Source organism: Leptonychotes weddellii, chromosome 15 (assembly GCF_054177405.1).
Source record: "Leptonychotes weddellii isolate Sample4059 chromosome 15, ASM5417740v2, whole genome shotgun sequence".
Lineage (NCBI taxonomy): Eukaryota > Metazoa > Chordata > Mammalia > Carnivora > Phocidae > Leptonychotes > Leptonychotes weddellii.
In genome coordinates, this window is record NC_138383.1 from 3,961,157 (window position 1) to 3,971,634 (window position 10,478).

The window sequence follows — 10,478 nt, forward strand, 5'->3', positions numbered from 1 at the left end:
GCAGCCCCGTGGCAGAGCATGGACTTGAGGGTCGGAAGACCCCAGTGCCAACACAGTGCTGCATTACCCGCTGCGAGGGCCCCCTTAAGCCACGTGCCTCCCTTGGCCTCGGTCATCAGCCTAGACTGAGGGCGGCCCAAACCAGCAGTGTCCAGCCTCCATTTGGCTGCAGACTCCGATTTCCAAATAAAACCTTGTGTGACTTCCAAATAAAACCTTGTGGGACAGAGGACCGATGTCTTATGGCCCAGCGTGCCCCCCTTCCCCAGCTCCATCCCACTCTGCCCTGCCCAGACACAGAGAGAGCATTGTCTCAGCCTCCCTACCCCCCAGGACATCTCAGCAACCCCCAACCTGGTTCCTGGCCCCCCAGGGACAGAATCACAAGAGGAAGAGAGAGATCCAAGACCACAGACATAGGAGGGAAGGAAGTGGGTTCTTGTTTGTGGTGTCAGTTCCTGGGCTTTTATCTGTTCTTAAAGAATCCAAGCAGTTGGTGAGGTAATAGAAAAGTCCTAAAGAAGCTAGGATGGACAGACAGACAGACACACAGAGAGAAGGGAAGAGAGAGAGAGAGAGAAGGAGAAAGGGAGAGAAAGGGAAAGAGAGAGGGAGACAGAGAGGGGGAAGGAAGGAGAGAACTGACCACACTGCCCAGATAGCTGACAGAGAGATGGGTGTATCAGCCAAGACTCTTCAGAGAGAGGTTTGTTTTAGGAAATTGGCTCAAGTAGTTGTGGGGCTGGTGAGCCTGACATCTGTAGGGCAGGCCTGGTGGGACTTGGGCAGGAGTTGCTGCCTCAGTCTGGAGAATTCCTTCTTTCCAGAAAAGCACAGTTTGGGCTCTGAAGGCCTTCGACTGATTAGGCGAGGCTCACCACCAGTTTGGTGGGAGGTGTTGTTTTCTCAGTCATCTGGTTCTGCATGGCAACCGCAGCTACCAAATACCTTCACAGCAGCACCTAGATTAGTGTTCGATTAAATAACTGGGTACTATTGTCTGGCCAAGTGGACACAAGTTGAAACATCGCATCGGTGACCTGGGGAGTGCGGTGTACCAGGGAACCGGAGAGAGAGGAAGGAGGTTCTGGAAATCATTGCTGGAGGTTAGGAAAAAGATCCCGTTAATCCCTCATGACTGTCAGATGCACGTCCGTGGGTATCCAGCACGTGGCTCAGGGACCTGCTCTGCTGGTAACAGGGCTGGGTGGGCAGACCAGTTTTGCCGCAGCCTCAACCCCCTCATCTCAAGGGTGGTCTTCCAGCTGGACCAGCTCATGCCTGGACAAAGCAGGAGAGTCAGAGGGAAAAGCCCAAGTCCCTTGCACCCTGCTCTAGCAGGTGACAAACGTGAGTCTGCAGAGGACTAACCACGGGACTCAAGCTGGAGCTCAGTTCTGCACAGATTGCAGGTCAGGGTAGGAAGGAGCACTCCAGGCTCCCCACTCCCACCCCTCTACTCCTCCAGGTGTGAGCAGAGGTGAAGCCAATCCTACTGGCCTTCCCTTAGCTCAGCGGGGAGCCCCTGCTCCATCATTTGGGCCCCAATAGGCATTTACAAGCTCAAAGGCAGAGCCCCAGCCTCTCCCCACCACCCTCCACCTGAAATAAAAGTCTAACGACACTGTAGTCCTTGCTTCATACGTCTTCCTGGCACTTTCCCCTGGGAAGTAACTCTCAGGGCGGTGTCCAGATCAGCAATCATCCCTGACCCCTTCCCTCCCCTTGCTGGTCCCAGTTCCTCTCCTTGCTATTTGATCGCCACCCAGGGCTGCGTTTGGGGCCAGGCAGGGCAGAGCCTGGAAAGACTCTGGCATTAAAGACAGAGATGCTCACATTGGCTCATCACCATGGCAACCTGCTGGCTGAGTAGGAAGGCAGAGGGGCCAGGGCTGGGGGTCTGCGTTCTCCGCGCTGTGGGGGTGGGTGGCTGATGATGATACCTGGGAACTTCTCCTTGGGGGGCCCAGAGTAGGGGCTGCCTTGCCAGTCTGGCTCAGCATGGGTCTGGTCCCACCCCCAGGCACGATATGAATTGCATGACCTCTCAAGGTTGGGCTCAACCAACATGACCTGAGTCCCCCCAAGAGTAGAAGGGGTTCCTGTGCCAGGCTTTGGGAGAGCCCCAACCCCCCAGGAGGCAAAAGGGGTGCAGAGAGGCCAGAGACAGGCTGCCTTATCCTTTAGGGCATTTCCCACCACTGTTTCTCCCTCCTGCAGCCCAGCCACACACCTGCACCTCCTCACCTGGGTGCTGCTGCCTGGCCTGTCGGATTGACCCCTGCTCTGGGTGGCAGGGTGGGCATCCCAGTCATCTCCAGACAATAGTTCCCTCTGCACTTCCACACCCCCGTTTCTGCTCTCTTGGCCCCAATTCCTGCCGGTGCTCTCAAGAGCATGGGTTACTGGGACTTGCAACTGGGGGCCTGGGCGCTGGGCAGAAACAATTAAGAGGGGACTGGAAGGAACAGGAGGAGGTGAGCAGTGGGCCTGGGCATCCTCCAGATGGAGCCAGGCAGCATGCTCATCCATGTTCCAGAACACCCCGGGCCCTTCCGTGGCTCAGGGTAAAGACCAGATTCCAGAACATGGCTAAGGAGTCCTCTTCCTGATCTGGCCCTGTCTGCCATGCAACCCCCACCCTGCCTTATTTCTGGAATGTTCTAACCACAGTGAAACAGCTTCATGTTGTCCAGGCTCTGGGCCTTTGTATAAGCTGCTTGCTCACTCTGCCCAGAACACTTTCCCCTCCCCTCCTCCAGGTCTGAGTTTAGAGCTCACTTCTGAGAACCCCCCAGGCTTTGTGAGAGAGCATCCAGGGGGGGCCCTCCCTGCCCCATTCTGCTCCCCCCTTTCTTTACACAGGCATCACCCCCAACTGTCACCACACCCCTCCACTTGCACTCATGGGCAGCATGTGGTTTCAGAAAGAGTAAGATTTTGACAACACATGGATTATGTGTGGAATCCCGGCCTTACCATTAACAGCTATGTGGCTACAATAGTGGCCTTGCCCCTGGGAGGAGTCTCAGTTTCCACATCTGTAAAAAGGGTGTGAGCCCCTAGCCTGGCCCCCAGCAGCCATCCACACGCAGCCTTTGTTACAATGCTTAGCTAGCTGCCTTTGGATGATGTTTTATTTATTTTTCTCCCCCAGGGTAGGGAGTTTTTGTAGACAGGGAGTGTATTTTATCGTGTCTATTGCAAAATAGAGACTCGATAACTATTTGGGGATGGTGGATGACAACCCAGCCTCCAGCCAGCTAACAGGAATGAGATAAACATGACCCACAGAGATGAGGGGATTTATAAGGTCACAAGCAATTACAGATGGTGAGGAGATAGAGTCCTTCTTGGTGTCCAGCTCAGGACTTAAGTCTTAGTTAAAAAATATCTCGATTCGGAAGAACTGCCCAGCTACCCAAATCCAGCCTGCTCCTTGCTCAGCTCACAGCCCTGCTGACAAGTCCCCGAATGTCTGCAGTTTCCCCTGGGTCTGCCCAAGCCCCAGCTTAGCATTCTTTCTACCCAAGGAGGGAGGCTCCGGCTTCTCCATCCCCCTCCCTCAGGTGGAGCTGCCTCTGATTCCAGGAGCAGCAAGGCTGCCCATCTCTCCTGCCTGCAAAACATTCCCACCTGACATAGTTAGGTCTCACCTTCCACCTCGAATGCTGGTAGGAAGTGGTCTCTCTTCAGAGACCGGCCCACTTCGTAGTTTGCTCAGTTCCTAGGCCACAGTGCTCAGCCCCTGACTGGATGCTGGCAAGGCAAGGTGTGGGCAAGTATGCCCAGAGCAACTCACCACCTGCACTGAGGTGAGTGGAAATTCTCAAAAGACATGCCCTCCAGGAACCTGTGAATGGGACTTTGTTTGGGAAAAGGGTCTTTGCTGATTACATTATACTTATTAGTAAAAGACTGGATGCTTTCCTGCTAAGATTGGGAACAAGGGGAGGATGTCTACTCTTACCACTCTTTTTCAAGATAATCCTAGAAGTTCCAGCCAGTGCAATAAGGCAAGACAAACAAATAAAGGGCATAAAGATCTGAAAGGAAGAAATAAAACTATTTGCAAATGACATGATTGTCTACTTAGAAAATTCCAAGGAATACTTTTTTAAAAGATTTTATTTATTTGAGAGAGAGAAAAAGAGAGAGAGCACGCGCAAGAGAGCAGCAAAGGGAGAGAGAGAAGCAGGCTCCTGGGATCGTGACCTGAGCTGAAGGCAGACTCTTAACTGACTGAGCCACCCAGGTGCCCACAAGGAATAATTTTTTTTTAAATCCTGGAACTTATAAGTGAGTTCAGCAAAGTGACAAGATATAAGATAAACATACAAAAAGTTATCATATTTTTATATACTAACAATAAACACATGGACACCAAAATTTAAAAACAATCAACCACTCAAAAAAAAAAAAGAAAACAAGAGAAATACTTGGGTGTAAACCTAAGAAAATTTAGCATAGGATTTATATGTTGAAAACTACACAACGCTGATCAAAGAAATAAAAGAAAACCTAAATAAATGGAGAGACATACCATGTTAATGGATTGGTCATAGTAGAGATGTCCATTCTTTCCAAATTGACGCAGTGTAAAGCAATTCCTATTAAGAGTCCAGCAAGATTTTTCATAGCTGTAGACAAGATTATTCTAAAAATTTTTATGGAAAATTAAAGGAATAGCTAAGATAATTTTGAAAAAGAGAAAACAAGAGGAATAAATCTACCCTATTCTGGGACTTTTTATCTATCTATAGTAATCAAGATTGTTTGTGGCGTTGGCAGAGAATTGGACAAATAGATCAATGGAACAGAACACAGTACCCAGAAATAGACCAAAACAAGTGTGCCCAAGTGAAATAAGCCAGACACAGAGAGAAAATACCTCATGATACCGCTTTTGTGAGGAATCTAAAATAGTCAAACTCATAGAAGCAGAAAGTAGAATGGTAGTTGCCAACAGCTGGGAGGAGGGGAAAATGGGGAGGTATTAGTCAAAGGGTACAAGGTTTCAGTCATGCAAGATGAATAGGTCCTAAGATCTACTGCATATCGTAGGATATCCCAGCCCCTATAGTAAACAGTACTGTATTTTATACTTAAACATTTGCTAAGAAGGTAGATCCCATGTTAAGTGTTATGATAATAATAGTAAAGAAGCTAGGAAGAAACTCTGGAGAAAATAGTTATGTTTGTGCCATAGATTATGGTGATGGTTTCAGGGGCGTGTACTTATCTCCAAACTCAACAAGCTGCATACATTAAATATGTACAGCTTTTTGTATGTCAGTCATGCCTCATTTCAGTGTTTTTTTGTTTTTGTTTTTGTTTTTTTAATGAACCCAAAGAGCTGGAGGAAAGAGAAAAGGGCATGAACTTGATGACTAGCAGCACAGAGTCGGGAACAAACTGGAAATCTCAAGATACAAACACACAACACACACAACACACACACACACACCCTTAAAAGCGACCTTCAGATCAAGGTGAACAGGGACACCCACGGTCTCCCCTCAAGAAAAGAGAGAAGGCAGACAAGTGCAATGCTCATCCTGTTTCTGCCTGTTCCAGGAAAGAGAATGGTCTTCAAATTGAAAAGGTTAAAACAAAGCACAGGGCATGCCGCAGGAGCTCAGAGGCTGTTTGTTAAATTAAATGCAAAGACGGGACTGCAACCAGATATAAGCAAAGAGAAAAATCGCTACCTGAGCTGCTGTAAATGAGTTCCTTCCTGAGACCCCGATGAATTGCCTCCCCGGGTGTTTAAGCTGCCAGCAGCAATTGTCTTAGAGCTACTGCTGGTAATTTCAAAAAATTATGGAGGGCCAGGGAGGTGTTGAAACACTGGCCATGAACCACACCTGACCTGCTTTTCCAAAAGAAAGGAATAAAAGAAAATTCTAGAAATAATAGGCCAGCAAATGTGTTGTAAATCTTTAGAAAAGGATAAGACTATTAGAGAGTCGGCCCATGAATGCATAAGGGAGGCAACACAAAACTGGAAACTCGCTAAGACTAACACACACTGTACGAATCTTTTTCCCATTTTCAATGAGCTATTAGATTGATGGATCCAAAGAATGTCTCAGGCAAACATACGGATTTGCATAAACATTTGCAGATTAGGTGGTCAAAGACTACATGATAGAACCATAGGGAAATTCATAGCTCGTTGGACGCTGCGCACAGTGTGTCAGCCTGCGAGGAGAGCTGTAGTGGAGGGCCACAGGGCTCTGCTCTGTCCTGGTACCAGTCAGCACTTCTACAGTAGAAGTGCACAGAAGTAGGGGATGTGCTTTTCAAATGTGCAAATGGCATAAACCTGGGAGAGATGCTTAAAATGAATGCTGATAGAGTCGAGACTCAAAAGTAATTAAACGATAAGCCACAGTGTGCACGAACCAGTGGGTCAAACATTGCCAGAGATCATTCCCATTTGTTATCCCATCATTAGAAGCCAGGGAGGCCTGACCCGACAGAAGGATGCCCCTGTGGGAAGTTGCTGCCAGCGGACAGAGGTGTACACGGGAGCCAACCGGGAACACCGCTGGGAAGAGACACCAGCCGGCGTGCACTGCACTGATAGCAGTGTGGAACCAGCTCATAGAAACTGCAGGCCACGGGGCTCGTCGCAGCCTGAAGCCAGCGTTCAGTTGAAGGACATGAGCAAACACGAGTGCGTTCACGGGAGAGGCCCGGAGGGTGAAGGGTCTGGAAACAGGAGGAATGATGAACAGAGTGTCAGCTGGGCCTAGAGGAGAGATGGCCGAGGGGGGACCTCATCACAGGCTGCAGAGAGAAAACAGATGGTTATTGGAAACCCAGAATGAGTGCGGCTGGCCCTGCCTCCCGGGGAAGGGTGCTATAAATCCCGTGGGCAGGAAAATACATCTCACCTGCTCCCTCATCTTGCTGAGGGATGCAGGGGGAAAAGAGGGTCCTTAACAGACTCTTCCAGTCCCTGAAGTGAGGATCCACAGCTGGGGGGGTGGGATGGGGCCCTGGTGAAGAGGGGGAGGTGCGAGACAGCAGGGGCGGGTGCATCGGCTGGAGAAACACGGAGGGGGCTTGAGTTGGGGAGACTCACGCAGGGCACAAGCAGAGGGATGCGGGTACCCGAGCCACCTGCTGGGGGCTGTCAGGGGTGGGCGGGGATCCCAGTTGCCGGGGAAGCCAAAGGAGGACTAGGAACGGGCTCTGTGAGGTTGAACCTGGGTCAGCTGTCGGGTGTGCGGTGGTGGGAACCTCCCTCCCTCCCCAGCCCAAACATCGTAGTGGCTCACACACGAATGCTCCCCTGAATAACGTTTGGAGGGGATGACTCGTGTTCCTGGGCCAAGGGGATGGTAAGGGGACCACGTGTGGGACACTGAGGTGTCTGCACACAGGGCTTAGTCCCCAGGAAGCTGCGGAGGGAGGTGGGGGCCCACAGGCCAATGAACCCGAGTCTGAGGCAAGCATCTTTAAAGCTCAGGGGACAAAGAGGTCTTACCCGACAGGATGGTGCTGCTGGTTCCCTAGAGAGAAACAGGATGCAGAAGGAGGCCAGGGTGGGGAGAGCCTTCTGATACCAGGCAGAGGGACCTGATGGTGGGCCGGGCTGCAAGTGAGCAGCCACCGATCTCTGCATGGTTTTTAATAGAAAAACAGTAGCCACATGACGTGGGCGCCGGAAGGACTCTTGATGACAAAGGATCAAAGACTAGTTTAATTGGCTGAGGTAAAAGAAGGAGGGGGCTGTTTTAGGGGGGTCCGGGGGGCTCAGTCGGTTAAGCATCTGGCTTCGGCTCAGGTCAAGATCTCAGGGTCCTGGGATCGAGTCCCAAGTCGGGCTCCCTGCTCCTCGGAGAATCTGCTTCTCCCTCTGCCTCTGCCGCTCCCCCTGCTCGTGCTCTCTCTCTCTCCCTCTCTCTCAAATGAATAAATAAAAAAATATTTTTAAAAAAAAGGTGGGAGGTGTTTTGGCTCACATAACTGAAAAGTCTGGAATGTTCCACATGGTTGGACCTCAACGTGTAAACCATATCTTCAGGAACTGCTGTGTCTCACGTCCGCTTTCCTCTGGGCCAGCTTCATTTCCAGGCAGACCCTCCTCAAGCAGCAGCAGAGACAGACTCTCTGGGCTTCCCTCCCACCAGCCTGCCTGCCTCGGAGGAAATCAGGATGACGGAGCTCACTGATTGGCCAGGCCTGGGTCAGCTGACCATGCAGCAGGTGTGAGTGTGAGGGTGGATGTCAGCCCCCCTGGACCTGGGGCTTGACCAACTGACACGTGACAAGTTTCCATGTAAGAGTCCACAACTCTACCTCTTGAGCGTTTGTCCCCGATGCAAGGACCCAAAGGAGAGCCAAATACACAGCAAACTGGGCAAAACTGCGGCTTAGTTGATGTTAGAAATACCTTACCAGATTGTCTATAGTTCTTCCTAATTACATTCTTATCAGACTTGATATTCTCATTAGAGTTGCTTATGCATCATTAACTACTGCCTCTCCCCCTTTAAAAAATACTTTTATAAAGATGAGACCAGAACTTTCTTGCTTTGGACCAAATGCCATTTCAAAACTCCTGGTACACAGAGGGGCCCCTGGGTGGCTCAGTCGGTGAAGCGTCTGCCTTTGGCTCAGGTCATGATCTCAGGGTCCTGATCCAGCCCTGCGTGGGGCTCCCTGCTCAGCGGGGAGTCTGCTTCTCCCTCTGCCCCTGCTGCTCTCCCTGCTTGTGATCTCCCTCTCTCTCTCTAAAATAAATAAATAAAATCCTAAAACAAAAAACAACAAACAACAACTCCTGGCACACAGAATAAGCGCCAAGTACTCTTCAGAAAAGGCATCAGGTTTCAGACAGGGCAGAACTATGAAGGTTTCAGACCATACAACAGACGGTGTGTCAAAGAAGGATGGAGATCATTATACCACAGCGGCTTGACTGTGCACAGAAATGAGTGTAGCTCCGATTCTGGAAGCAAAGTTCGGGGAGACTCAGAGTTACACGTGTGCAATCTCTGGCTCCACGTGGGACCCTGGGGACACAGGTGTGCCGGGGCCGAGAGGGACAGGTGGCCCGGTACAGGCTGGGTGTGAGCCCTGCGCTTCGCACCATAAAGGCTTGGCGGAGAGCAAAAGGTAAAGTCTATCAGGCAAAGTGTTTCACTGGGATGTTTCGACTCACCTGCCATTTGGGGAAAAAATGTATTCCTGGTACTGAGGGAAGATTTTATTCCCTAATCAGTCACCCGACGTATCCCACGCCATTCTTTCCCTGGAGCCCACTCCTGCCCCCAAACCTCGTTTCTCATCTGGACTCTTGAAACAGCATTCTAATGCTCCCTACGGCTCCCTTGTCCCCTGCTTGTCACCTACACCGCCCCCTGGGCAAACTTTCTAAAAGTCAACTGCGGCCGTTCCTCCTCTTCGGAAAACCCCGTCATAGCTCCACCCACCTCTTCTTCCGAACCGTCTTCATCCGCGCACAAAGGGGAGCCTTGCACTCATTGGCGGTGCTCCCCCATTTCTCCCTCCCTCTGCCCCCGGCAACCACCAATCAGCCTTCCGTCTCTAGGGATGTGCTCATTCTGGACATTTCATATAAAGGGAAACACACTATCCTACCAACTGCAGGTGGGGCTGCGCTTGAACGAGGAGGTGGCTCTGGGACGGAGGGGGAGGGGCGCCTGTGATCTGGAGGCACCAGGAGTCCGAGTTCTTACACTGGCTCTCAGAACACCTTGAGGTCAGAGGTTACTTCCATTTAGCAGCTGGGGAACCTGGGGTCTGGGGATGGTAGAGAGAGGAAGGCGCCCAGGCTGGGCATTAACACCCCCCCACACACACACACTCACAACCTCAGTTCCTGCTGGATTTGGCCACTCAAGAAGGTGGGTTTTTCTTCTTCCAGCCATGGTAGAGGGGCGTCCCATCAGTCTCGATGCCTGAGCGTTGGAACAGTTTCGAGAACAGAAGGCAGGACTCCGCAGCACCTCCTAGTTTGAGAAGTTCCTCCTTTCAAGGTTCCTGAAATTTCTTCTACGGCATTTTTCCCCCACCAGAGAGGCAGCCAAGTTCTGGAAATCAGACCCAGGGAAAGGAAGCCTCGGATTAAACACGAGACCACAGAAGGTGTCCCTGTTCTCCGAAGTCCAAACCCAGCAGGACACAGAAGCTTCCTGGATTTCAGTGTGGGGCTCGTAAGCCCACCTCCTTTGGGGGTGAAGCGAACACCCCGTGGGGCTGTTAATTCCTCATTAGCCTGATCCAGCTGTGAGCACAGCACTGACCCAAGAGGGCTCGCTCAGATCCCCAGACCAGGGCCGTGTGAAAAGGGTGGAAAGCAACTTAAAAGTTTCTTGGACCTCAAATTGCTCTTACAAAACAACATTTTTAGGAGTTAAGCAATTAATCCAAACACACATGGATTCAATTTCCTTCAAGCAGAAATGGCTTAAAAACCAAGGGAGAAAAATGCTCAGGGA

General features: G+C 50.8%; 1 long non-coding RNA gene across 2 annotated transcripts; it reads right to left on the reverse strand.

The window, feature by feature from the left end:
* Positions 1 to 4,110: 4,110 nt before the first annotated feature.
* On the reverse strand, positions 4,111 to 10,303 carry LOC145717265 (uncharacterized). Of its 2 annotated transcripts, none has more exons than XR_014140361.1 (2): positions 7,499 to 10,303; positions 4,111 to 6,795 (listed from the first exon to the last, which is right to left on the reverse strand). It is a non-coding gene; the product is annotated as an uncharacterized LOC145717265 (long non-coding RNA). The 2 variants fall into 2 exon arrangements; XR_014140360.1 differs by having other exon boundaries at positions 6,903 to 10,303.
* Between the last annotated feature and the right edge of the window lie 175 nt (positions 10,304 to 10,478).